At 53.8% G+C, this 25,324-nt stretch overlaps 1 protein-coding gene and 10 non-coding genes across 11 annotated transcripts in view; 6 read left to right on the forward strand and 5 right to left on the reverse strand.

Annotated features, from left to right (window-relative positions):
* LOC142826104 (uncharacterized) overlaps positions 1–25,324 on the forward strand; it is a 284,204-nt gene that overhangs the window by 133,365 nt on the left and 125,515 nt on the right.
* Positions 4,484–4,555, reverse strand: TRNAE-UUC (transfer RNA glutamic acid (anticodon UUC)). Its single transcript has one exon. It is a non-coding gene; the product is annotated as a tRNA-Glu (tRNA).
* TRNAC-ACA (transfer RNA cysteine (anticodon ACA)) lies at positions 5,013–5,084 on the reverse strand. The gene has a single exon. It is a non-coding gene; the product is annotated as a tRNA-Cys (tRNA).
* Positions 9,451–9,532, forward strand: TRNAS-GCU (transfer RNA serine (anticodon GCU)). The gene has a single exon. It is a non-coding gene; the product is annotated as a tRNA-Ser (tRNA).
* Positions 10,711–10,782, forward strand: TRNAE-UUC (transfer RNA glutamic acid (anticodon UUC)). The gene has a single exon. It is a non-coding gene; the product is annotated as a tRNA-Glu (tRNA).
* Positions 13,512–13,585, reverse strand: TRNAI-AAU (transfer RNA isoleucine (anticodon AAU)). The gene has a single exon. It is a non-coding gene; the product is annotated as a tRNA-Ile (tRNA).
* On the forward strand, positions 15,546–15,627 carry TRNAS-AGA (transfer RNA serine (anticodon AGA)). Its single transcript has one exon. It is a non-coding gene; the product is annotated as a tRNA-Ser (tRNA).
* On the reverse strand, positions 16,811–16,884 carry TRNAT-AGU (transfer RNA threonine (anticodon AGU)). Its single transcript has one exon. It is a non-coding gene; the product is annotated as a tRNA-Thr (tRNA).
* LOC142821714 (small nucleolar RNA U3) lies at positions 18,953–19,168 on the forward strand. Its single transcript, XR_012898401.2, has one exon. It is a non-coding gene; the product is annotated as a small nucleolar RNA U3 (small nucleolar RNA).
* On the forward strand, positions 20,833–21,048 carry LOC142821709 (small nucleolar RNA U3). Its single transcript, XR_012898395.2, has one exon. It is a non-coding gene; the product is annotated as a small nucleolar RNA U3 (small nucleolar RNA).
* TRNAE-CUC (transfer RNA glutamic acid (anticodon CUC)) lies at positions 22,353–22,424 on the reverse strand. The gene has a single exon. It is a non-coding gene; the product is annotated as a tRNA-Glu (tRNA).

Consider the following 25,324-nt stretch of genomic DNA (forward strand, 5'->3'; position numbering starts at 1 on the left):
AGGGGCTGGGGGAGGCAGGGGTACAGGAGGGGCTGGCACTGAACTGAAGAGAGATCTGGGAGAAGCAAGAGGAAGGGCTGCAAACATTCAATGAGGATGGGATTCGCACCCCTACATGCAGAGCACAAGGGATTAACAGTCCATCCCCTTAACCACTCGGCCGCCTCATCTGAATTATGTGGGTTTGTTTCAACCTACCCCAAGCCAGCACTACCAGGAACCTTTGTGCCACTTGATGGCTGGCCGGGGACACCCAGGGCAGGAAGGTTTTGGCTTTTCACAATGTTCCCTGGGCTGTTGTACAAAGCTCAGTGCTGGTAAGAAACCGAAACAACCCCTGGCTACATCTACCCTGCAGACTTCTTGCTCAAGAACTGTTTTGTGCAAGAGTTCTTGTGCAAAACATCTTGTGCAAGAGCACGTCCACACTGCCATGTGCTTTTGGGCAAGAATGTCCGAGGCAGTGTTCACGCTCTCTTGTGCAAGAAAGCTCTGATGGCCATTTTAGTCATAGGGGTTTCTTGCAGAAATAAACCCTGTTGCCCATTCATACTACCTTCTTGTGCAAGAGCTCTTGCACAAGAGGGTTTATTCCTCATGGGGAGAGGAATAACTCTTGCCCAAGAAGCCCTCTTTTCCTACATTTTGCCGTAAATTTAGTTGCTTAAGAACGCGCATGCAGTGTAGATGCTTCTCAAATTTTTGCGCAAGAACGGCCATTCTTGAGCAAGAAGCCTGCAGTGTAGATGTAGTCCCTGGGTGCCCAGAGAGGGGCTGTCTAGTCACAGTCTGGCTCGGCGCACTCTGCAATGGGAAGACGTCCATGGAGCAGGCAGATGGCAGCAGCACACGGCTCTGGTGGGCCCAGCATCCACAGGAGCGTTTCCGATATGAGTGTTTACTGACAGTGTCCGTCTCTCGTCTGATTTCTCAGTGAGCTTCCCTCACATCCCCCTGCCGCAATTCCTTGGCCTTGGCTCTGACTTGGTCTAGGATGCGGGGGTAGGAGGGAGGTGGCCTTTCTTTGTAAGACCATTGGCCATTCGGCATAAATGTCCATATTCCTCCGCATGGACTGCAGGGCCTGCAGAGACTCCTCCTTGGAACACAGCTCCAAGAGGGTCTTTATCTGTGGCCCAGACAATGACAGTGCCTAGCGTTTGCTGCCCCTTGCTTGATTTGATTCCCAGCCAATTGAAGGTGGAAAGGGAACAGGCAACCTCCTGGGGGAGATCTTATTTAACCCTGAACAACAGGCACAAGTGGGTCCCACAGCCAAGGGCCCCCTCTCACCGCTTTTCATGGGGAGCAGCTCAAACACCCTGTAGTGTGTATTCTCAGATTGCCCCTGTCCCACCTGGCTGTTGCCTTGGACCCTCTGTGAGGTCACTGCCTCCTAACCAATGAGCTGAGGTGCTGCACAAGGCCCTTGTGATGTCACTGCTGTCTTGCAGGGCTCATGTCCTGCTCCTGGCCAACCCTTTGGCCTGTTTGAGCTGCTCCCCCTGTATCACCCCCACTCACTCAGGGTATGTCTGCACTGCAGAAGTAAACAGGGTCTCAAACACTGCTTCCAATACAGCCAGCTGAAAGGGGAGAGCAGTCCTAGGTGTGGGGACACTCCTTCAGTTGTGTAGCCCTGCAAGATAATCAACTGTTGATATGGAAATACAGCTCATACTGGGCTGGGAAAGGAATCCGGGCTGTGGCTATGTAAATCCAGTTCAGCCAGTGCTGTAGGCCTGATGGAGGATCGGTTGTGAGAATGGAATGTGGAGTATTGTAACTAAATTGTCTGTTGTGGGATCACAAACCATTTTATCTCTAACTGTAGGAATTGTAAAATATGACACCAGTGCTTGCAGGAGAGACGCTGTCATTGAAAAAAGTCTAGGATGGACGAGCCTTCCCCTTCCAGACTCAAGTGGAGTGGACTCTGGGTGTGGGGGAAGGAGCGTGAACCAGCAGGCCACATGTCCTCCAGCCATGAGCTATGAGACGGGTTCATTCTGTCTCTCCCTCCCCCACTACCCATTCTAAGGATAGACCTAGAACAGACTCCTTAAGGAATCTCTTTGTTATTTTGAAATATTATTCCAGTGGGGGCTGGAATCTTTTGTCCAGACTAGGCGGGGGGCCAAGAGCTGAAATCACCAAGGAAACTGACAAAGAGCAGAAATCACTGGGTTTATCCCAGAGCCAGACCGATCTCAATCGTAGAAGCAGCAGCTGGCAGGAGCAAGCAGCCAGCAGGGTGAACGGTAGGGGCAAGAGCAGGTAGTTGATGGGTGGCCAGTAGGAGCAGTGGCGGGAGGCCAACGGAGTGGGTGAGATGCCTCCTATGCCCACTCCCTCCAATCACGCCTGAGCTCTTATCTGCCCTGAGCAAGGGCAGCAACTGTGAGTGGGGTACAGAGAAAGTTTGGGCACGTGAGTGGGACACGTACATTGCTGGACTTACATTGCTGGCAAAGGACACTGCTCAAGCCACTTGAGCCAAGACTTATTTGTGGGTTGGTTCTGAGCCCTGCTTGTGGTATTTTCCCAGGCGAATGCCACGTTACTTCTCACCCTCTTTCATTCAAAGTTTCTTTTCTACATTCAGACTCTGTGCTGGCGAGTGGGGAAGCATCGCCTCCCCGAGGTACTCGGACGGGGGGGTGGATTTCCCAGGCTGCTGGGTGGGGGCTCAAGCCAGTTTTGTGTGAGATGAATGAAGAGAAACCCCTAGACATCGAACCCAGCCCTGGCTGCTGCCAGCACTACCTGGCAGAAGAGTTACACTAGCAGGGGGAGTGACCAAAGCACAGGCCTCGCTATGAGCAGGCTTAGAACTTTTTCAGGGAAACCCTATTGGATTTCTAGTCCAACACCTTGACCATTCGGCCATCACAGATGTGAAGACAGCAAAGCCCCAGGGCCAGGGGAACTGGCAGATAATCCCAATGCCCAGGCGTGATGTCACCAGCCACACAAAATTCACCCAGCAAACAGGGCTCTTAGAACAGGCGAAGTTTGGGGGCTCGTTGCTGGGCCGTGGGGTGAAGCATCAAACCAGCCCCCTCCTGTGGGGCCTGTGAGTGTTGCTGAATGTTTGCCCCTGGAAACGGGAAACAAAAGGTCTGGGAGCCACACAGAGACCCTGCTGGGCTGAAGTCCCAACGACTCCACTTTGTCTTTGCCTGTGGGCTTGTCTGTCTGCAGCCTGGAAACCTCCTGGCTCCTCAGACCACTGGTCTGGATGGAGCGTTACAGACGTCGGAATAATGGAATTGCTGAGTAGACGCTCCCATTGTTATTGCAGTGTAATGGCCGTTATGCCCAAGGAACGCTGCTGTGTAGATGCAGCCTGAGAGAAATGCTGAGCAAGGGCTCCTGCAATGTCAGGGGAGTCATTGAAATGAGGTCACTTCTCTAGATATAAAAAGGAAGCCATGTCAGGAGTGGGATTTGAACCCACGTCTCCATTCAGAGACCAGAACACCCCACTGAGGGAACAATAGCACCTTGCATCTGGTGCCTTAGTCCACTCAGCCATCCTGACAACTGTGCGAAGCTTTTCAAGCGCAGTTTTCTTACATGTGTGAGTTGCTCAGGGAGGCGGCGGGAGCACCTCTCTTTCCCCACCTAACAGCCGCTCTACAGCACAGCTGGGTTTATCCCCACTCACCCTCATCTACCGTTGTGAGGTGTTTTAGGGAGCTGACAGGAAACAGAAGAGGGGAAAACTCTGGCTGGCAGAACCGAGGCCTGGGATTGTCCTGTGCCAGGGAATCTGTGTCAGTGCCCTTGGGGATCCTGAGCATCCTGAGCAGGGTTGGTACTTGGGGTGGGGCCGGGGGCTGTTCTGAAAGGCTGCAGGCGCCGTTAGACCCTTTTGTCCTTCCCTGTCTCACCCCAGCGCTGAGCAACACTCAGTGTCGGTCTGAGCATCCGTCCTGCTCTGGGACGTGTCTCTGTGGCAGGAACCTGCCCAGGCGGCTCTCGCAGTGAGGCCCCTCCCTGGCAGCACCGAGCAGTGAGAGCTGAGTGAAGGGGAGGCAGGACCAGGGGGAGAAGGCTCCATGACTGTGTCAGAGGGAGGCTCTGCCCTGGCCAGTGGGGAATCGTTGCCTCTCCGAGGGGCCCAGGCCTGGTGGGTCATTTCCCCAGGTTACTGAGTGGGGGCTGGAGCCAGTTCTGGGTTGTCTCCTTCAACAACCAAACTGAACCAATGGATCTTGTGCCGACCTGACACTGCGCTGGGCTAGTGCTGTGTGTGCCACAGAGCTTCCTGCAGGGCTGCCCCCATGGGAGAGGGGAGGGGCAGTTTGAGTCACCCAGCTCTGCCCCTTCTGAAGGGCTTGTGAAAATGGCAGGTGCTGTCTTGGCAGTGAGGGAGAGGTGGGAAAGGGGCCCTGAGTGAACCTCTTGGGTCACAGCTGCTGTAACAATGAGGTAAGATGAATGCCTTGGCAGATGTCAGGTGAAAACTGAGGCTGGTTTCTCTGACTGGGAATTGAACCCAGGCCTCAGCAGTGAAAGTGCTGAATCCTAACCACTAGACCATCAGGGACACATGAGCAAGGCTCTTTCCTTACCTACACTAGCCTTTCACAGGCCACTTTCTGTCCCCTTCAGGACATGGGTCCATTTTCCATTGCCCAGAGGGGACGAGAACAGAAACCAAACAGAACATCAGAACAGCCAAACTGGGCCATGCCAGTTGCCCAACTAGCCCAGAATCCTGTCTCACAACAGCAGCCAATTCCATTGCCCAGTGGGAATCCTCAGGACAGACATTTGTTAAGTGACCCCTCCCGTCACCCATTCTCAGCTTCTAGAATACATCAGCTCAGGACACCTGCCCTGTCCACCCTGGTGAAATGCCATTCATTGTGGCCACCAGGGCTTCCAAAGTTGAGTAGCTCTGCATTAAGGGTTCTTATTAATGTCAAGAACCTCAAGCAATGTAAAGCCAGATTGTGATGGAACTGGAAAGGAAAATATTTCCACTAGAAGGAAATTTTCTAAGGGGGCAGTTGGGTTTGAACCAAGGACCACTTGATCTGCAGTCAAACACTCTACCACTGAGCTACACCCCCACAGAAATTGTCATCTGCAGTCAATGTTGGGAACTGGACAAGGAACAAGAGACAAGAGGCTTTTGTGTAACTCACATCCCAGGTGCCACCCTTGGGCTTGGTCTCCACACTGAGCAGGCGGGTGGCAGGGGTCTGATGCTGTCACAGCTGCAAGGCAAGTCACCCACCTGGCCCCTGAGCTCCATGTGGGCAGCAGCCAGACAGTGTGAGTGGAACAGAGGGTCGTGGGGGGCGGGGATTTGTATATTTTAGGAAGGGTCCTGAGTCCTGGCTCCCAGCCACGCACCTTGGCAGAAAGACCAGCGGCCCCTGCACAAAGCGCATTGTGGGAATAAGAGTTGGGGCGGCAGGAAAGGGGCTGGCCCCTCAGCACCAGAGAGCCAGTGGGAGAAGATGGGAGTGAATCCTGCTACCTCTCATGTGCAAAGGCAGCACTTTTCCAATGGAGCTAATTCTGCCCCACCTGAAACCTGCCTCCAGTGCTCCTGCCACTGTCCGGCCCAGGAGGGCTGGTGTCCAGCAGCTCTCTGCCCCAGCGTGGCTGGTTCTGGGGAAAGCAAGTAGGAAGTGGGGGCCGGGGCGGGGGGGGGGCTACTGGAGCCACTTAGGCCCCGGCTGGCAAAAAGAAAAATCAGAAATTTCTCTCCTCATTGGAGAATGTGGGTATCGATCCCACTACCTCTCACATGCAAAGCAAGCGCTCTACCACTTGAGCTAATTCCCATGCTCTAGCTACAGTGGCCTTCTCGGAGGCTCTTCCCTTCTCCACAGAGACGTCGGCCTTCTAGGTCAGTTAGTCGTGGGAAAGGAGAAGGCTCCAGAAAGGCCTCAAGGGCAACTCTCAAGGAGACTCCCTGCAGCAAAGCCATGGGGGAGGAGGGCGGGGGGGTCTCTGAGATGGCCCCTGCCCTGCAGCCTGTCCCACCTGGCCATTGTCATGGACTCTCTGTGAGGTCATCACCTCCCAACCTCCATTAGCCAATAAGCTGAGGGGCTGCAAAAGGCCCTTGTGATGTCACTGCCACACCCACCCCTGCCCTCCAGGGCTAATGTCCTGCCCCAGGCAGCCCCTTTGCCTGGCTGAGCTGCTCCCAGGGGTGAAAGTGACACATTTCTTACAGGGGCTGTTCTATTGGGCACCACCCCTTGGGCTGGGCAGGAGGGAGGGGGAGGCTCAAGGCAGGAAGTGGGGGGAGGGGTTGTGATAGGACAGTACCTGTAAGAAATTAAAATGTGGAGTGTGGGAGGCTCATGGCAGGGATTTGGGGAGTGTGTGAGAGTGGGGGGGGCTCAGGGCAGGGGTGAGGATGTGGGAGGGTAGAGAAGTCAGGGCACAGGATCTGGGATATGGGGGAGGCTTGGGGCTGGGACTGTGTGTTTGTGTCGAGGGGATCCCTCTGCTCTGTGCTCCCTGAGGCCCTTTAACACACATGGACTGACCTGGGCACAGGCCAATGAGGGGGGTTTCAGTGAAGCTACATGTAAATGGATCCCTCTAGCAATCCCTGCCAGCCACACGCACAGGGGGAGGGACTTTAGCCAAGGAAGCAGAAGCAGCCACTCTGAGGGAGGTTTAGAAGCAAAGATGGGCTGCTGCAAGGATGGATGAGGGGATGTCACAGGGCAGGAGCATGATAAGGGGAGCAGAGAGGGCCCTGCTGCACCGAGAGACATGCCAAAGCCTGGGATTGAGCCAGGGACCTTTAAATGTTTCATCTAAGGCTCCGCACACTGAGCTACTGACAAACCCATCTGGCTCATTTTTAACTGTCCAGGATGTTTGGCAGCCGTGTCACAGCCTGAGTGTTGCTCAGCACTAGTAGGAGACAGGGAGGGACAAAATGGTCCTTTCAGAACAACCCCCAGCCCTAACCCCAAGGACCAGCCCTTCCCTCCACCCTTACTGGGGTCTGCTGGGAATTGCCTGGATGCCAGCCCACCCCAGTGTCAGCCTAAGGATTGACTGGTCTGTAAAAGCTGCATCCTGGAAATTAGGAAGCAGCTAAAGTGACTCTGGTGGGACTTGAACCCACAATCTTTGAATGTCTAGCTGGACTCACATTAACCACTACAGCTTAGAAGTCCAACACACTTTCCATTGCACCCCAGAGCCTCATGGGCTGGTGAGTTTGATATCTCCACTCTCTGCTTTGCAGCATGGCAATTGCTGGGGGGTCTGTCTCTTTTGGGAGAGGAGGTAGGAAGAGGGAGGGGGCCACTGAAATTAAAGGATAGAGCTGTAATTGGAGAATGTGGGCATTGATCCCACTGCCTCTCACATGCTAAGCAAGCGCTCTACGACTTGAGCTAATTCCCCTGCCTACAAAAAGCTTTGCTGCCTTACCCACCTTGTTCCAGAACCCACAACATCCCTGCGAGTCTACTTGTGAGACTCACACCTGTGGGCCGGCTAGCTCGGAGGTTTAGGACGTGGTGCTCATATCACACTGACGCGTCTTAAGAGCAAGCCCCTTATTTCAAGCTATAACAGGCTCGCTATTCCGACGTCCCTGCATGCGGATTTATTTCGAAGTGCTGTGTAGCCAGCCCCAAATTACAAAATAAGCTATTTCAAAATACAGGCAGTCCCCGAGTTACGCGGATCCGACTTATGTCGGAACCGCAGTTACGAACGGGGCCCTTCCTCTCCCTGGTCTCCAGCAGACCAGGGAGAGGAAGCAAAGCGGCGGAACACGCGGCCAGCTGACAGCCCAGCAGATGCAGAGCAGAGCAGAGCAGATGCGTCTGGGCTGTCAGCTGGCCACGTGTTCCGCGGCTTTGCTCTGCTCTGCTCCCCCTCCCCCTGGTCTGCAGACCAGGGGGACGGGGAGCAAAGCAGAGCAAAGCCACGGAGCCCAAGGGCAGCAGGATAGCCACAGCACGTCTGGGCTGTCCCGCTGCCCCCGTGCTCCGCGGCTTTGCTCTGGACGCCTGTGGTTCAGCAGCTGGGGCGCTGCCGGTTGGTCCCGTAGCGCCGCTCTGGGTGCCACTGGACCAACCCAGCAGCACCCCAGCTGCTCTGCCCGAGGTGTCCCCAAGTCAGCAGCTGCTGAAAATGACCAGTGGCTGACTACAGGAAGCCCCTGCCCCGGGCTTCCTGGAATCAGCCGCTGATCAGTTTCAGCAGCAGCTGACTTGGGGATGCCTGGGGTTCTTAAGTTGAATCTGTATGTAAGTCAGAACTGGCGTCCAGATTCAGCCACTGTTGAAACTGATCATCAGCAGCTGAATCTGGACGCCAGTTCCGACTTACATACAGATTCAACTTAAGAACAAACCTACAGTCCCTATCTTGTACGTAACCCGGGGACTGCCTGTAGGCGCATTGATTATTTTGAACTATGGGATGCACCCCTAGTGAGTTAGAGCTGAACTCTGCCCCCAGCTCCCTGCTCCACCCACCCACCTACCTACTGACTCCCTCGCTGCCATGGGGCTGTTTGCACTGGCCTCTTCTCTCTGTAGCCAGGCTTCAGCCAGGACTGAGACTCAGGCAGGAGAATGTGACCCGGCTCCCTGCACCTGGGCCCTGCACTTCTCATCCCTTCAGAGACACTTGCCAGTGGAGGAATAAATCACAGTCACATGAGTGTAGATTATGAAACTTTGTAGCTGTTGTTGCCTTGGAAACTCCCCACAGACCTTCCCCTGGGGTCCCGGGCAGCCCACTCACACTGCACAGCTTTCCTCGAGATGAGGGTGCTGTGTAGACGTGCCCGTCCTGTTGAGGGCCAGCTTGCTGGGGGGAGGCTCTGGCCACTTCATTTCCTCGTGTCTCTCAGGCTGTGTCTACACTGCAGGGCTACGTCTACACTGCAGGCTTTTTGTGCAAGAACAACTGCTCTTGTGTAAAATCTTGCAGAGCGTCTACACTGAAGGCACATTTTTGCGCAAGTAAATTTATAGTGCAGCATCAGACAACAGGGCTTCTTGCACAGAAGTTATTCCTCTCCCCACGAGTAATAAGCCCTCTTGTGCAAGAACTCGTCCACAAGGAGGCAGTGTGGACGGGCAACAGGGGTTTCTTGCTCAAGAAAGCCAAATATCTAAAATGCCCGTCCGAGCTTTCCTGCGCAGGAGACCGTCCACACTGCCATGGCTGCTTTTACAGAAAAGCACTTCTCTTGTGCAACAGCACATGGCAGTGTGGACACACTGTTGGGCAAGACCTTTTGCACAAAACAGGGTAGATGTAGCCAGGGGTGTTTGGGTTTGTTACGAGCACTGAGCTTTGTACAACAGCCCAGGGAACATTGTGAAAAGCCAAAACCTTCCCGCCCTGGGTGTCCTTGGCCAGTCAGCAAGTGGCAGAAAGGTTCCCTGAAGTGCTGACTTCAGGTGATTTGAAGCAAATTGTAACAGCTCAGATGAGGTGGCCGAGTGGTTAAGGCGATGGACTGCTAATCCATTGTGCTCTGCACGCATGGGTTCAAATCCCATCCTCATCGGGTGTTTGCAGCCCTTTCTCTTGCCTCTCTCAGAGGTTCAGTGCTAGACTCTCCTGCAACCCTGCCTGCCCCACAGGGGAAATCTCCACAGAGACACTCCCAGCTGGAACCCTCAATCCCTTCTGCCCTCAAGGGGAAACCTCACAAAGGAGATGCCAGGCCATGGGGGTCTCTGAGATGTCCCACCTGGCTGTTGCCATGGTCCCTCTATGAGGTCACTGCCTCCCAGCCAATGAGCTAAGGTGCTGCAAAAGTTTCTTGTGATGTCACTGCTGCCTTGCAGGCTCATGTCCTGCCCCTGGCCAGCCCCTTGGCATGTGTGAGCTGCTCTCCCTGCCCCTGTCACTCAGGGCTGATTCTGGGGCTCAAGCAGGGAACATCAGAGGCTGCTCAGGGGGCCACGTTGCTAGGCCAGGGGCCCTCCTGTGGGGCTGTGAGTGTTGCTGTCCCTGCTGTACAGACACGGCCATAGAGCCTCAGGAGGCTGCAGCGGTGGGAGACACTTCCCTGGTTTCGGGAGGGAGACGAGATGTCAAGTCCCATGACTTGGAGCCAGCTACCGATACCCATGGAAAGCTGATTTTCAGAGGGGTGTGATCAGCCCTTCCTGTGTATCTGGCTTCTTCAAAGGGGCTTAATCAGGAGCTAAAAGTTGAAGAAGGGACAGTTAGAAGGTGAATTTCTGTCTCTGGCACTGTCCCACCTGACAAAGAATTTACATTCCTCTGCTTTCTGAGACAGTTGGCAAGGATGCTCCACAGTGGCTGTCTCTCTCTCTCCCTCTCTGCAGGAGCTGTTCAGACCCCTCACTAGCCAATGCTGGTGTCAGGTGCAGCTCTGAGTGCTAAAATCCCAGGTGTGCAAAGTCAGAATGAAGGGATGCATTTTGCTCTAGAAGTGACAGCCGGAGGGAGGTGGCTGCAGCAGAGCAGGGTCTGTCTGGAGACAAAGAGGAGCCTGAGGATGAGAAGGCCCATGAGAGGCAGAGACTCCAGAGCGGGGGGGCTAGTTATTTGGTCTGGCAAACTGGCATGGCCCAGTCTGGCTGCTTTGATGTTCTATTTGGCTGTTCTTGTCCCCTCTGGGCAAGGGAGAATGGACCCCCCCTCATCCTGAAGTGGACATTAAATGGCCTGTGAAAGGCTAGTGTAGGTGAGCAAGGAGACAAGCTTTATGTGTCCCTGATGTTCTAGTGGTTAGGATCCAGCACTTTCACTGCTGTGGCCTGGGTTCAATTCCCAGTCAGGGAAGCCCCCAGCAACTTTTACCAAACAACTCCATAGTCAACTTTCATGGCCTTAGTCAACTTTCTTGCCACATGTTACAGCAGCTGTGACCCAAGAGGTTAACTCAGGGCCCCTTTCCCACCTCTCCCTCACTGCTAAAAAAAGGGTCTAATGCTGCCAGCAGCCTTTCAGAACATCCCCCAGCCCTTCCCTCCCCCTTGGCTGGGCACTGCCTGGGCTCAGGCCTCCCCGGTGCCAGCCTAAGGGCTCTGGAGAGGACAGGGCAGCTCCAGGGGCAGAGTCCTTTTTTCTGCAGTAGTTCAAACCCAGCCCCTTGGTTCCAACTAACGATACTCCTCATTTTTTGCCCTCTGTGTCTCCCCCTCCCCTGCTGGTAATACAATCAGGACTTTTCCCTGTTGAAAGAACAAACTCTTTGGTTTTTATGTGGGGAATGTAGAACTGGGGAGGGGCTAAGGAAAGACCCTGGGAGGGGGAGGAGGCTGGGAGGAAGGGCTAAGGCTGGCACCTTCCTCTGGTGGCCCCACTGCCTCATGTCAGGGGCCTCAGCAGCGCTGGGGGGTGGCTTCAGGGGGAGAAGCTGGTTCAGGGGAACTTGAGCTGCTGGGCCACTGAAGCAGGCCCCCAGCAGCAGCCTCTGTGCAGGGCTCACACGCTCCAGGCCTCCCGGTCATATTGAGTCTCCCCGTGTGGCTTGGGCTCCAGAGCCTGCCCCCCAGCTGGTGCCTTGAGATAGCCACTGCAGCAGCAGGAATTTGGGCATCAGGTCCCTTGCTTCTGGGGACAGGAAGCCAGGCCCAGGCCCTTTTAGCCACTGGAGCTGTACAGGCTGGAGCCTCCCCCTACCAGATCTCTGCCCTACTTCCTGCAAAGCTCACATTTTTGCTTTGTTTTGCTTTCCTGTCCATAGCAGGCAGCTAAAGGAAGGAAAGTCAGCAAACCAAACACCCCTGTGGCTAGCATGGGACTTGAACCCACAACCTTGGCATTATTAGCACCACGATCTAACCAGCTGAGCTAGCCAGCCTACAAAGAAGTATGTCACCAGTGGCCCTTTCAAGAGAGGCGCCTCAGGCAGCTGCAGGGACGTCTCTGCAGCTGCCAAGGTCTCTTCTCTGACAGGGCCACAGGGCCACTAGCGACTCGCTGTGACGTGGGATGGCTAGTCCAGCTGGTTTGAGGGTTGGTCAAGGTGGCTGGCGGCCGGCAGACCCAGGGCAAAGAGGCAGCCGGAATCTCTTGCTGCCAGCACCTTGCCTCCCAGCTTCTTCCCTGCCAGCAGCAGCCGCAGCCCCTTTCGGCCACTGGGTCAGCCTGGAAAGGGAGGCAGGAAAGGGGCCTCAGTTTGCAGGTTTCCGAGTCCTGAGCACTGCCCATGACACCAACCACCCCTCAATCAACTGGGCCAAACTGGTGCCCAGTTCATGCCCACTGGGACCTGCTTTACTTGGTGTCTTTCCACCCAGAGCCCCCTTCTTCTCCTGGGCTGTGAGGAGCATCACTGGGATACTCTCATATCCCAGCACAGGGCCATCTCTCCAGTGACAGGAGATGGGGCTGGGCTTCTGACCTGCTCCACCGACACCTCCCGTCAGTCAGCTCCATCACTCAGGGCATGCCAGGGAGCTGAGCGATTGTGCCCTTGAGTGGCATTCTCAGCCAGCCAATCAGCTTTGTGAGGAGTTCATGGAGGCAGGGCAAAGAGCTCTCTTGTTAGGCCAGCAAGGAAGCAGCCAAGGCCCCACCCCCAGGGAGCCAGCTGGAGACCATGTGGAGGGAGCCGCTGCCTCTCCCCCTGTGTAGCCGGCACTTTCCCAGTGGGGCAACTCTGCTCCCTGGGGCCTGTCTCTACCGCTTCTGTCACCGCCAGGCAATGGGAGAGCAAGTGGACTCCCCACGGGGCCCACAGTGAGAGACAGGGGGCTGGCGGCTCAGGGAGGGGCGGTCCCATGAAGCAGAGGGCACCTGTGACTCTCGGCTGGCAGCTGACACTCTGCTCCTCGCTTCCCTCCCGCTGCTTCACCTCCCAGGGCTTCTTTCTCCTTCCCTGTCCATAGCAGGCAGCTACACAAAGGCAAGTCACCAAACCAGACAGCCCTGTGGCCAGCATGGGGCTTGCACCCACGACCTGGGCGTTATCAGCATCAAGCTCTAAACAGCTGAGCCAGCAGCCCACGAGGGGCCCTTTGGGAAAGACCCCACAGGCAGCTGCAGGGACATCTCTGCCGCTGCCACGAGCTTGTCTCTGATGGGGCCACGGGCGACTCACTGAGATGTGGGCTGGCTAGTGCAGAGTCAGAGGAGCAGGAGCCTGGGTGGGTTCAGGGGGGCCTTGAGCAGGAGCAGGTTTTGGGGGAGGGGCTGCTGGGCCACTGAAGCAGGTGACGAGGTGGTTGGCAGCAGCTCTGTGGGCTGGGCACATGGTCCCAGTCTCCTGGACATACAGAGCCTTGGGCCAGTCACTGCAGCAGCAGGAATTTGGGCATCAGGTCACCCCACTGGGGACAATGGGGGGAAGAGAAGAGTTTTGCCTACTCTTGGAGAAAGCAGGCCAGGTCAAGGCCCTTTTAGCCACTGGGGCCATGCAGGCTGGAGCCTCCTCCTACCAGTTCTCTGGCCTGAGTCCTGCAAAGCTCTCAGCCTTTTGCCTGTTTCTGCTTCTCTGTCCATAGCTGGCAGCTAAAGCGTGTGGTTGGCAGGGACAGAAGTAGTCACCAGAGCAAACAACTGTGTGGCCAACATGGGGCTTGAACCCATGACCTTGGTGTTATTAGCACCACGCTCTAACCAACTGAGCTAGCCGGCCTTCAGGAGCTGAGTTTACAAATGGCCCTTTCAGAAAGGCACCTCCGGCAGCTGCAGGGATGTCTCTGAAGCTGCCAATGGCTCTTCTCTGACAGGGTCACTAGCGACTCACTGTGATGTGGGCTCATTACCCCAGCTGGTTTGAGGTTTGGTCAAGGTGGCTGGCGGCCGGCATGGCGCACTGAGACCCAGGGCAAAGAGGTCGTCAGAATCTCTTGCTGCCAGCACCTTGCCTCCCAGCTTCTTCCCTGTCAGCAGCAGCTGCAGCCCCTTTCAGCCAGTGGGTCAGCCTGTGAAGAGAGGCAGGAATGGGGCCAAGTAGCGAGTCAGGCTGAGGGGGGCAGGCAAAGCTCGTCTTGCCTTTCAGGGCCACTGGCAACAGCTTCTCTCTTGTGCGCTGCTGCTGAGGAGAAAAACACCCTGAGAGGGACCAGAAAGACCCATTTAAAAGATTGTTTAGAGGGGGCACCTGTTAGCACCAGGCGGGCAAGAGTCAGAGCCTGGCAGCTCCTGGGGACCACAGAAGAGACCACAAGGGTAAGCAGCAAGCTCCAGGCAGGTTAAGTTTTAGGGCCCAGCCCATCTCAGCCAGGCAGATCACAGCATCAGACTGAGCTCCAGGGGGCATCAGACACAAAACTCTCTCTCTGGGGACTCTGTAGATAAGGAGCCCAAAGCTCATAGAGTGGGAGGGTTTTGCAGCAACCAGCCCAACCCCAGCAAGTCCCACTGAGATTTGAACTCAGCTCACAGGATTCAGACTCTGAGTGCTGCCCCTTACACCATGGGACCTACATGAGCCAGCAGTGACTCAATTAGGCTGAACTGGAGCCTCAGCTCATGGCCACTGGGCCCAGCTTTGCTTGTTTCCTTCCACCCAGAGCCCCCTTCTCCTCCTGGGCTGCAAGGAGCCTCCCTGGGACGCCCTGAGACAGGCACAGGACTCTGCCTCCCCATAACCAGCCCCATCCCACCCCATCCCACCCCACCCAACCGGCTTTGGTAGAACAAAGGGGGGGGCTAGCTAGACTGCTCCCTTCTTACACACTTCAAAAAGTCCATTTGTAAATAGGCCAAGACCGTGTGGCCTAAAAGATAAAGCATCTGACGTTGGGTTGGAAGACTACAGGGTTTGAGTCCCTTTGCAGTTGTGTTGACTGTGCTTGTGGGTTCTGGTATCTCGTGCTTGGAAAGGTTCTTCGTAACGATATGTATCCATTGGAAGGCCTCTAGCTATTCAGCAAATCTAACCTTTACCATTCTGCAGAGAGGCAGCAATTAACTGTAAAGCCTGGGCTCACATTCCATCTAAATGGCATTTCAATAGGGTCACACTAGGCTGTGAGAAGGGGCTTGGATCCTAAGGACACCCACTGTCACCAAGTAAGAAACAGATCTCAGGGTGGGTAGAGAAAACTTAGTTAACAGCACTTTGTCTGGCAAAAAACTGCTTATCAGTGTTTGTGCAATTGGCATTCTATGATTATTCTCCTCACTTTCCTATTGTTTGTCTGTGTGTTCGCTGTCTGCATTGTAACTGTTTCTGTCTGCTGTATCATTAATGTTGCTGGGGGGAAATCAACAAAGGTGGTGCAGTATGATTGGTTAGGTAAATCATAATAGTATATTAACTTTGGTTAGTAACATTAAACTAAAATAATTGGTTAAGCAGGACTCAATTTTCACTCTATAAACTGGGGTCCAAGAAGGAGACCAGGGAGAAGAAGGAAAAGGGGAAAAGAGAAGAGGAAGAAGGAGGAAAAGGGAAAAGAAGGGAGAAGACCAAGAAGGAGGAGAGAAGCCCTGGAAGCAGAACTCACCTCCAAGGCAGCCTCAGACCAGAGTAGCCAGGACTCCTCTGCATGATTGTTGAAATGGTTTGCTGTGTGAATTCTGACAGGTGACGTCAGGCCTGGACACTGGAATTAGTTACCAGTTTCCCTGAGCTGTTAAATCTCAGAGCTGTGATGGCCGAGTGGTTAAGGTGTTGGACTAGAAATCCAATAGGGTTTCCCTGTGCAGGTTCAAATCCTGCTCACAGAGAGGCCTGTGTTTTGGTCACACCCCTTCCTAGGCCAACAAGGTACCCAAACTCTGAGACCCCGGAGAAGAACCTGCCAGTCCCATCAGAAGGGACACCTGGGCTATGTCTACACTCACAGCTTCTTCCATGAGTAATATGCAAATGAAGCTAAGTTTGGAATATTACTGAGCCTCATTTGCATAGCGAATGAGCCACCACTTTTTTCAGAAGATACTCTTGCACAAGAAGGAGCCTCTACACTGCCTCTTATTGCACAAGAAAAACCCTCCTGCGCACTGCGATTACACCTATTAACTTTCACTAAACACAATTATCAGACTACCCGGTGCACATTCCTACCTTCCTTTGTGCACACACCATACCTGGGGCTCTAATTACTGGCCACCTGCCTTTCACACAGATCATTGATCCTTGTGACTTTCAGGTACATTCTCATGGCAGCTGTTTAAAAGTAATGTGCTTCTATTGCATGATCAGCACCAGTCTCCGGTTGTGTCTACACTGTGAGTTTTCTCAGCAAAAGATGTGCTAATGAGCAGGGCTTGCCAAGCAGCGGGAGCTCTGCTCGCCAGCCACGCGGTTTCGCATGGTTCTGCGCTCTGCGCACACGCAGATCGTTCTGCTCCAGCTCTTCCGGGATGTAATTACTTACATCCATGGGCGAGTAGATTCCATTATTTGCAGAGCCCTGGTAATGAGGGTCACATTTACATGAGTCATGATCTCATTTGCATATTTTCTGACAAACTGGTTTTGCGCTGGGGTTGTGGTGCAAAAACAAGCAGCATGGAAGTTTTCTGTTTGTGCAAAACCCCCTTTTTCTGCAAGATCAGGATACCTCTTTTGGGGGGCATAAGAATCTTGTGGAAAAAGGGAAATTTGTGCAAAAAAAATGTTCACACTACTTGTTTTTGCACAGCAATCCCATTGGCTGAAAATATGCAAATGAGATTGTGACTCATGCAGTTGAGTCCCTCATTAACATATTTTTTACAGAGAAAACTTCTAGTGTAGCTGTAGTCTCTATGAGCCTCACTAAATCAAACCCCTGGGGCACCTCCTGCTCTTTGCTACTATCCTACTCCCACTGTGAGGGCACCACCAAGCTCAACTGAAGGTAAAACCAACTCCAGATACATTTTGAAGGATGGTGGGAAGAAAAGACCCATTGACCTGGCAACAAGGCACCACTGGGAGTTGAACCCAGGATCTCCTGCTTACAAGGCAGGTGCTTTAGCCAACTAAGCCATGGTGCCCTCCTTGAAAGCAGCCCTAAAACTGTTCTACTTTATGGTCCCAGACACCCCCTTCCCATTCCAAAGTGCAGCCGTTCCCCATTCCCCTCCAGCTCTTGCCATGACTCAAGGCCTGCGCAGCCCAAGACATTAGATTGGCAGCTGGAACCCAAAACCTTTTTGTCAATTGTAGCAGCAGGCCCCAAAGGGACAGACCCAAGGCAGCCGCCTGGTCCTAAGGCCGGGCCTGCAGCCAGGGGGAGGGAGAAGAATCTCTCCTTTCAGCTGGAGTTGAATCAGCCACCTAAGGGCACTTGCTGAGCACCCGCTACAGGCCTCTGCTCTGCCAGCTGAGCTATGGAAGGTGCCTGGGGCAGGCTGCTTTGCCCAGGTGGCTCTTGGACGAGTGCCAGGGCAAGAGCCCCCCGAAGGGGCCGGCCTCCCAGGGGAGGGGCAGAGGAACCCAGCAGCACAGGGGTGTCACAGGCGCTTCACCCGCAGAAGGACCCTTGAGTGATCCAGGCAGAAACGCCGCGTCTCGCTCCCTGCAGCTCCCCTTGCTGCCCTGGCAGGCGCTGCCCCTTCTCCCACTGGCCTGGGCCTGGCCTCCCTCCCCGCCCGGCACCACAGAAAGCCCCTTGGCGTGAGCCTGGGCAAGCTTAGGCCCTGGGCTCTGGGGCCAGCCCCGTTGTGGGTCAGAGCCCCCTGGCCACAATGCTACTCCAGGGGGCTTGGTTCCAGGGCCTCCTAATCCCAGGGACTGGGGGGCTGGAGGCCTTTTCCCTGGAGCCTCAGAGCTCCCTCAGTGCCACCTGCCAGGAGGGGGAATCTCCCGCAGGGCCGGTGCAATGTAGAAACCTCTCCCAGGGCAGTGCCCCCAGCCCAGTCCCTGCCCCTTGCGGGGGCAGGTAAGAGAGACCCCCTCCTCCCCTCCCCCAGAGAGCAGCCCCCCCCTGGGCTGTAGGAGGAGGATCTGGCCCAGGGCTGCTCCCAGCAGAGGGGGTTTGATCCCAGCCTGGGTCCAGGGAAACTGCTCCCAGCACGTGCAAGGTTGGGGGAGTGAGCAGATCAGCGTTTGCCGATATTTACACTTATTTGCATAATGTGTATGCAGATATGCAGGGCTCGGCACTTAGGGCAATCTACCTGCCCGTGGTGAGTAGACTTTAGCCCGGTGCGGCGCTCAGTGCAGTCTGTGCATGCGCAGTGTGCGATTCTGCGCGGCTGGCGAGCGGGGTTCGCAGCCCCTTGGCAAGCCCTGCAGACATGGAACTGTAATGCTACTGGTCTGGCAAAAGTTTGTGAATGGGTTTGGCTGTCCATGCTGTAAAAACAAAGGCTGGAAATATTGGCTTGATCCATGTGGGGCTGGCCCAATGCAAGGTGGGGAAAATACTGGGTGAAGGTCTGTGTGTGGGGGGGGGGATTTTTCCCACCAGGACTTTGTCCCTCGGAATCCCCGCAGAGGTTGGGTTTTGTCTTGTTTGGTTTCCCTTTTCCCTGCTTCCCTCCTCACTGGCACGGAGGGGGCGGCTCTCTCAGCCTCTCAGTGGGAAGCCCTGGCACAGAGATGGGATGGGCAGATGCTCTGAGAGGCAGTCCCTGGGCTGTCTGGAGAGAGACCTTTCCCCCTTCTGGATTACTTCATTCCACTAGGATGGCCGAGTGGTTAAGGTGTTGGACTTAAAATCTAATAGATGTTTGTCTGGGTGGGTTCAAACCCTGCTTCTGGTAGATACTTGATTTGGAGAAACAGTAATGTGGGTGGGGTTCTGTCCTGTTGTTAGGAGGGGGACTGGATTTCAGCTCCAAAGGTCCCTTTGGCTATGTCTGCAGTGGCAGCTTCTTGTGCAAGAAGCTGCCATGTGTGAGCTGTGCTTCTGAGCAAGAGCATCCATGGCAGTGCTGATACTCTCTTGTGCAAGAAACCCCTGTCCTGTGTCCATACTGCCTTGGGGCACAGCTGCTGTAACAGTAAGGTAAGATGAATTAATAGACACATAGTTTTCTAAGTGTTGTGTGAAAACATTCCCCATGAGGAGAAAGTGAATGCACATGAGGGTGGGTGTGTAGCGAGCAGGGCCAGCCTAAGACTATACTTTCAGGGATCATTTCTATAGTTGGTAACTAGAAAAATGCAGCTGAAAGTGGTTGGTCTCGCTAACCATGAGGATGAGTGACAGTGTTTTCTTCTGAACATGAAACAAGCAGACAGTGTTGCTTTAATGTTATTGCTGTCTGCTATTGATGATTGTTCCTTTTTTCCTGTTGGAAAGCTGGAGGAAGAGAGCACAGGCTGAGTGGTTGGTTACTGTCAAAAAGTTCAACATTAGTTTTGAAGTAGAGAGAAGGAGGGATTTCCCTTTATCATCCTGTCCTGGCTTTTCTTGAGTTCCTGGTTTTACTTCTACTACTCTGGTCCTGATCCTGGGCTATGTGGACATTGACACGATCTTGCACAAAAGTGGCCGCTTTTTTTGTGCAAAAGTGCATCTAGAGTGGCACGGACACTTTTCCGCAAATGCTTTTAACGGAAAACTTTTCTGTTAAAAGCATTTGCGGAAAATCATGCCAGTCTAGACGAGGCCTAGGGATGCGTCCTACAGCTCAAAATAAGTGATGCAAATTATGTAGCTTATTTCGAGTCAATTTTGAAATAACTTATTTTGTAATTCGGTGCTGACTACACAGCGCTTATTTCAAAATAAATCGCAATTCCAAAACGCCCCTCCCTCCTTGTGCCATGAGGTTTACAGGGACGTCGGAATAGCGAGCCCGTTATGGTTTGAAATAAGGGGTTTGCTCTTAAGACGCATCTGTGTGATATGAGCACCACGTCCTAAACCTTCGAGCTAGCCGGCCCACGGGTGTCAGTCTCACAAGTGGCCCTTTCAGAAAGGAGCCTTGGGCAGCCACAGGGATGTTGTGGGCTCTGGAACAAGGTAGGTGGGGCAGGAGAAGCTTTTGCAAGCAGGGGAATTAGCTCAAGTGGTAGAGCGCTCGCTTGGCATGGGAGAGGTAGTGGGATCAATGCCCACATTCTACAACTGCAGCTTAGTTCTCACCCCTTACTTTCAGTGGCCCTGTTCTCCTGAAAAAGAAAGACTTGGGTCCCCTTTCTTTCCACCCAGCAATTGCCATGCTGCAGAGATAGCAAGACTACCACTCTGTAGTGCAATAGAAAGCCTGTTGGACTTTTAAGCTACAGTGGTTAATATAAACCAAGCTGATCATTCAAAAGTTATAGGTTCAAATCCCACCAGAGTCATTTTAGGTGCTCACTGATTCCCAGGGTTCAGCTTTTACAGAGCAGGCAATCCTTAGGCTCACACCGGAGTGGGCTTGAGTCCAGACAGTTCCCAGTAGATCCCAACGGAGGTGGAGGGAAGGGCTTGTACTTGGGGCTGGGCTGGGGGTTGTTCTGAAAGGCTGCAGGTGCCATTAGATGCTTTTGTCCCTCCCTGTCTCCTACCAGCACTGACCAACACTCAGGCTATGTCTACACCTCACTGTTCTTCTGAAAAAAAACTACGCAAATTGCAAACCCCAATTTGCATAGCTTTTTCTGCTTCTTTTTTTCAGAAGAGGCTTTTCCAACATTTGGCCTGTCTACACTGGGCCAAATGTCAGAAAAAAAACAACCTCATAAAATTCAGAAGAGCAGATGTGTTCTCTGGACTAAAGGGTTGTGTTTCCGGAAAAGGGTGCCAGTGTAGACGTAGCCCAGGAGATTTTGATTGGCTGCCAGGTGCTCCACATGCTAATCAGGAGGCGTGTTTCTGTAAACAGGGACATGGAGCATATTCTAATATGCAGATTTCTAAACCTGGTGGAGCGTGTTTGAATGGGACAAGCACTTTCCTGAGATTATTTCTGTTCTTTAGTTTTCTAAGTGTTGTGTGAAAACATTCCTCATGAGGAGAAAGTGAATGCACACAAGTGTGGGTGTGTAGGGAAGGGGGAGCTAATAAGACTGTACTTTCAGGGATCATTTCTATAGTTGGTAACTAGAGAAATGTAGCTGAAAGTGGTTGGTCTCGCTAGCCATGAGGATGAGTGACAGTGTTCTTTTCTGAGCATGAAGTAAGCAGATAGTGTTGCTTTAGTGTAATTGCTGTCTGTTGTTGATGATTGTTCTTTCTTTCCTGTTGGGAAGCTGGAGGAAGAAAGCACAGGCTGAGTGGTTAGCTACTGTCAAAAAGTTCAAAATTAGTTTTGCAGTAGAGACGAATGGGGATTTCACTTTATTGTTTTGTCTTGATTTTTGTTTAATTCCTGGATTTACTTGTAGGCTACATCTACACTGGTACGACTTTGTGCAAATATTTTTAACGCAAGAATTTTTCCATTAAAGCATTTGTACAGGAGAGCATCTATACTGACATATGCTTTTGCGCAAAAGCATTCGTGCCAGTATTGATGCTCTCTTGTTTAAGAAAGGTTCGATGGCCATTTTAGCCATTGGGCTTTGTTGCGCAAGAAATTAACGTTGCTGTCTACACTGGCCCTCTTGCGCAAGAATACTTGACAAGAGGGCTTATCCGTGAGTGGGCGCGTCAGAGTGTTTGCGCAAGAACCACTGATTTTGTACATTACAAACTCAGTGTTCTTGCGCAAATACTTGCGGCCAGTGTAGACGGGCGGCAAGATTTTGCACAAAATCTTGCCAATGTAGACATAGCCGAACTGCTCTGGTCCTGATCCTGATGTTTTCATGCTTTTCTCTCACCTGCTGCTGGGTCTTTTTCCATTTGCTTCTCACACTGGATTTAGCCAGCCCCTTGGATCTGCCTCATGCCTTGTCTCCCATCTGTTCCCTAGTGGCCCTGCGGGAGGCAGAGACTAGCCGCAGCCCAGTGTTAATTATCCCTTGGGTTAGTGTCTTTCTCCCATAACGTGTAGCTAAGATATTTGTTAGTAACTGGCAGGCGCCGCGGAGGCTCACCCCGGAACAGAGACACACGACCTCAATATTGGTGCACAAGACAAAACTCACCTGCTCCTGGAACAGGAACACTGACGAGCAGTGAGGCCCCTCCCTGGCAGCACCGAGCAGTGAGAGCTGAGTTGTGGGGGAGAGGTAAAAACAGGGGGAGAAGGCTCCATGACTGTGTGAGAGGGAGGCTCTGCCCTGGCCAGTGGGGAATCGTTGCCTCTCCGAGGGGCCCAGGCCTGGTGGGTCATTTCCCCAGGTTACTGAGTGGGGGCTGGCGCCAGTTCTGTGTTGTCTCCTTCAACAACCAAACTGAACCAATGGACTAGTGCTGTGTGTGCCACAGAGCTTCCTCCAGTGCTGCCCACATGGCAGAGGGGAGGGGAAGTTTGAGTGACCCAGCTCTGCCCCTTCTGAAAAGGGTAAGCGTTGTCTTAGCAGTGCCAGAGAAGTGGGAAGGAGCCTGATGTAACCTCTTGCATCACAGCTGCTGTCACATGTGACACTGAGGTGAGAAAAGAGACTAGGCAGCTGTCACAGGAAACTGCAGGCTGGTTTCCCTGACTGGGAATCAAACCCAGGCCACAGCAGTGAGAGTGCTGGATCCTAACCACTAGACCATCAGGGACACATGAAACATACCTCTTTGCTCACCTACACTAGCCTTTCACAGGCCATTTTCTGTCCACTTCAGGATGGGGGGGGGTCCATTCTCCCTTGCCCAGAGGGGACAAGAACAGAAACCAAACAGAACATCAAAGCAGCCAGACTGAGTCATGTGAGTTGTCCAACTAGCCCAGGATCCTGTCTCATGACAGCAGCCAATTTCATTGTCCCGAGGGAATCCTCAGGACAGACAGTTATTAAGTGATCCCTCCTGGTGCCCATTTCCAGCTTCTAGAATACACCAGCTACGGACACCTGCCCTGTGCATCCTGGTTAAATGCCATTGATTGACCTTTCCTGCATTAAATTATCCAGTTCTGTTTTGGACCTTCTTGTAGATTTCACCTCCACAACATCCTCTGGCGAGGAGTTCCACTGGGCGCAAAAATGTTTCCTTTTGGTTTATTTTTAACTTGGTTTCTGGGCTCCCTGAGGCCCTTTCACACACCAGGGCTTTCTCTGCAGCGTGCTGGGGGGGAAACCCCTGAGCCAGTGACACGGACTGGCCTGGGCGCAGGCCAACAAGGGGGGTTTCAGTGAAGCTACATGTGAATGGATCCATCTAGTAACCCCTGCCAGCCACACGCACAAGGGAGGGGACTTTAGCCAAGAAAGCAAGGACTCTGAGGGAGGGTTGGAAGTGAAGGGGGTTAATCAGATGGACGGGAGTTTCCAGTGCTGGGCTGTGGCTAAGATGGATGAGGGGATGTCACAGGGCACTAGCACAGCAAGGGGACCAGAGAGGGCCCTGCTGCACTGAGAGACATGGCAAAGCCTGGGACTGAACCAGGGACCCTTTAAATGTTTCATCTTAGGCTCCCCACACTGAGCTACCCATAAACCCCTCTAGCTGGTTATTAACTGTCCGGGATGTCTGGCAGCCGTGTCACAAACATGATGCCGTCGTGCCCGGCCCAGGAAGGCGCGACTGGTGTTTCCTGCCCCCTGCAGTTTGACTGGCTCCTTCCCCCCATTCCTGCCTTAGCTCCCGGGCTGACCCGGCAGCTGAAGTGGTCGGGGGCCCAGCAGCCTGGGCAGGGAGTCGGGTGGCCAGACCCTGGTGGCAAGAGTCTTGGTGCTACTTGTTTCCCTGCCCCCTCTGGTGCCCTCACTCCTCACCCGCAGCCCCTGCTGCCTGCCTGGGTCCCTGTGCTGTGTCAGACGCTCAATGAACCCTCCTGTTTCACACGGGCTGGGAGTGGCTCTGGGCGAGGGCACAGGGCTGTGTCATTCCCTGCGGGAGCGGGAGGCCCCCGGCGCCCAGAGCGAGTGGACTCCCCAAGGGGCGCACGGTGAGAGACAGGGGGCTGGCGGCTCAGGGAGGGGCGGTCCCAGGAGGCAGAGGGCACCTGTGACTCTCGGCTGGCAGCTGACACTCTGCTCCTTGCTTCCCTCCCGCTGCTTCACCTCTCAGGGTGCCCCCGCCTGCCCTGTGCTGAGAGCCAGGCCCAAGCAGCAAAGAGGCAGCGGGAACTTCTTGACGCCAGGGTCTCACCCCCCATCTTCTTCCTGCCATTGGCAGCTGCAGCCCCTTTTGGCCCGTGGGTCAGCCCGGGAAGGGAAGCAGGAAATGGTGCAAAGTAGCGAGTCAGGCTGACGGGGGCAGGCAAAGCTGGAAACAGCTTCTCTTTTGTCCACTGCTGAAGAGAAAAACATTCTGGCTACATCTAGATTGCATCCCTTTTTCGTAAAAGGGATGCAAATTAGGCATATCGCAATTGCTAATGAAGTGGGGATTTAAATCTCCCCCACTTCATTAGCATAAAAATGGCTGTTGCTTTTTTTCGGCATGGAGCTTTACCAGAAAAAAGCGCCAGTCTAGACGCGGATCTTTCGGAAAATAAAGCCTTTTCTGAAAGATCCCTTATTCCTCTTAACATTGTTAGTTGCACTGAAGATCTACTGGTCCTTGGTTCAATCCCAAGCTTTGTTAGCCCCTGCGGCTGAGCCCTTGTTTGGAGAGCCTGGCTGTGCCCCCTGCAAGGTCCTTGCCTGCCCTGCTGCTCCACCTAGCGGCCATGGAGGCCTGCCTCAGCCAGGGGAGGGAAAAGAAGCTCCCCTTAGAGCTGGAGTAAAACCAGCCAAGCAGGGACACATGGGCTATGTCTCCCCTGCCCCCCTTCTTGTGCAAAAAAAATTGCAAATGAGGCAAAGCGTGGACTATTGCTGGGTTGTGCACACACAGGAGCTGTGTAGTCGGCTCCTTTTTGCTAAAAAGCCTCTTGGGCAAAAACGGAGCCTCATTAATTATGGAAATGAAGCACAGCGATATTGCACGCTTTGCCTTATCTGCATATTTTTTTGCACAAGCAGGGGCAGTGTAGACATAGCCTTGCTGAGCAACTGCTCCAGGCCTCTGTTCTGTAAGCTGAGGTATGGAGGGGCCTTTTGGGGCTGCTGCTTTGTCCCCGTGTCTCTGTCCACAAGGGCAGGAACAGAATCCTGGAATCACCTTCTGCCCAGACTCACCCCCTTGGGAACAGCTGGTTGTAGAGGTGAGGACAGAGGGTCGGTGCCGCCTGCCAGTAGCTCCTGGGGTGGGTGGCAGGGTGAGAACGCTGCAGCAGAGCGTCGTGTGTTGGTATCACACGTGACATCACAATGCCCTGACACACATGGCCAGACACCCCCTCCTGGAGCAGCAGCAGGCTGGGAGGGCGGCGCGCTGGGATGGAACAGGCTGTCAAGCCGCTTTGGCTCCTGCCATCTGCTGCTACATGGCACCAAATTATGGAAAAAACTTGTTCTCTGGACACGGCCCTTCTGTCTCATAGAAAGAGTCTCCACTGCGTAGTCTCCGAAACGAGCAGAAGGGGATCTACCAGGGATGGGGAGGGTGTGGAGAGCATATCAGGGGTTAAC

The sequence above is a fragment of the Pelodiscus sinensis genome, chromosome 25 (genome assembly GCF_052426305.1).
Source record: "Pelodiscus sinensis isolate ZL-2025 chromosome 25, ASM5242630v1, whole genome shotgun sequence".
NCBI lineage: Eukaryota > Metazoa > Chordata > Testudines > Trionychidae > Pelodiscus > Pelodiscus sinensis.